A 1918-nucleotide genomic window follows, 5' to 3' on the forward strand; every position below is an offset into this window, starting at 1 on the left:
TTAGGTCCATTTTACGCATAGTGTATATTTTATGTAACAAATAATATATTACAAATAAAATTTTAAGTGGGTATAACTAAATTAAGTACATTTTCAAAGTTAAACATGTGCTTTTCTAATGAAAGCTAAAGTTTTATAATCTACTTATCTTCTATTATATATTATTTTAGATGTGGGTAAGAGAGATCGGCAAACCTCCATGAGGCCTCCCCTCCCTAGCCTACAGCTTGCGCCAAACCTCACTTGGATTTTGAAAATCAAATCTCCCTGCTCCGCTTGCTGGATGTCCTTCGCGCAATTGTCACGAACCAATTTTAAACTCTATTTGTTAAAATGCTTTATAAAACTTACATCAACCAGCGCCCGTGGCCTAATGGATAAGGCACTTGACTTCTAATCAAGGGATTGTGGGTTCGAGTCCCACCGGGCGTGTGTCGTAGTTGCGAGCTTTTATCATCGTAGCATCGAGTGCCTTTTCTTTACTATGGATGTGATATCAAATTTTTTTTGGAGCTCAAACATGAAACTTAGGCTTGCGCTAGACTTCATACTTCAAATATGGATATCTTGTTGTTTTATTTTTAGATTTTACACCTCTAGTATGGAATATTTTGCCTTTATTTTATTTGTGAGATTTTGGAGCTCAAGCATGCAATGCAAGACTTGTTGCATGCTCGAAATCTATGGAATATAAAATATTGTTGATGGGTTGAAAACTTTGATTGTTAACTTAGTTGTTCTTGCATCTTCAAAATTTGATATTTAACTTTCAAAGTTTTGCATTTTTCTTAATAATGCATACGAATTGCATTTTATAAGGTAAAGTATTAAGGACATCGGTGATGCAACATGCCTTAGAGTCGCACCACACACAAGTCCCTTGACTTGCATGTGTGAAAACAGGCGATATTAATATATTGGCTACATGCAAGTTCATTCAAGTGGACCCATTTGCGCGCACACGCGCACGCACACACACAAATGAGCCACTAAACCTCCATAGAGGGAGACTTCAGGAGAGAGAATACAATAGGTACCAATAGGTGATTGCCACATCATTTGAACTCTAGGAGTTCATGGAGAACCCTCATTTTTGGAGGGTACTCCATGAACTCCCAAAGTTTTGACACATAGGTTAAGCGTGGTTAATAACCCATCCACACATTCTTGACCTTGACTACATAGACTTGTGCAAGTAAAATTTAGTTATATGTGTCCTAGCTTAAACTTGTAGCCACAAGTGTAGCATTTTTTCATCTTCTTAAAAGGCACCTTTGCTTTAAACTAAAAGTACAAAGGAGTATTTCCTCAAATTTTGGACCCATTTGATTGGGGTTCTTAGCTAAAGTCCTCTTTAAAAAGTTTTTTTTTTGTATTTTCACACATGCTTCAAATAATCATCCCTAATGAGGTTGATCACTTAAGATTATCACCTTAGAGGTGCTTTCCATAGACCCTTTTTGAAATGCTTAGATACCAAAAGTAGCAAAGATCCAAAACATCCAATCTTGTTTCGTGAATTTCATAACTTTGCAATTTGTTTAGGTCTTTCACTACCTACAAAAGGTACAAAACTTTTACTAAATTATTAACACTTTATTGCCTGCAATTAGTATACCCATAAATATAAACATTAGCATGCTCCATATCAAAGATAGATATGACATTTAACATCCCTTTTGTTGCTTATGTGGAAAAGCTATGGTTGGAATCCTTTTGTGTTATCCCTCTTTTGAAAAGGGTTTGTGAGAAGCCCCTCTTAATGGTCCACATATGAGAAGTTATATTGACTAGCAAGGTTTACTTTTAGACCCTCTCAAGCCTCTCTTTTTAAGCCCTCATCCTAGATAAGGGAAAATACCATCTCCATGAAATCAAGCTTGGAATGACCTATGGAGTCCCTCTTGCTGCTACTCTT

At 36.3% G+C, this 1918-nt stretch overlaps 1 non-coding gene across 1 annotated transcript; it reads left to right on the forward strand.

The window, feature by feature from the left end:
• The first annotated feature begins 359 nt into the window (after window positions 1–359).
• Window positions 360–432, forward strand: TRNAR-UCU (transfer RNA arginine (anticodon UCU)). Its single transcript has one exon. It is a non-coding gene; the product is annotated as a tRNA-Arg (tRNA).
• The last annotated feature ends 1486 nt before the right edge of the window (window positions 433–1918 follow it).

Source organism: Lygodium microphyllum, chromosome 22, assembly GCF_053477565.2.
Source record: "Lygodium microphyllum isolate KBCC chromosome 22, Lygodium_microphyllum_v1.1.10, whole genome shotgun sequence".
Taxonomy (NCBI): domain Eukaryota; kingdom Viridiplantae; phylum Streptophyta; class Polypodiopsida; order Schizaeales; family Lygodiaceae; genus Lygodium; species Lygodium microphyllum.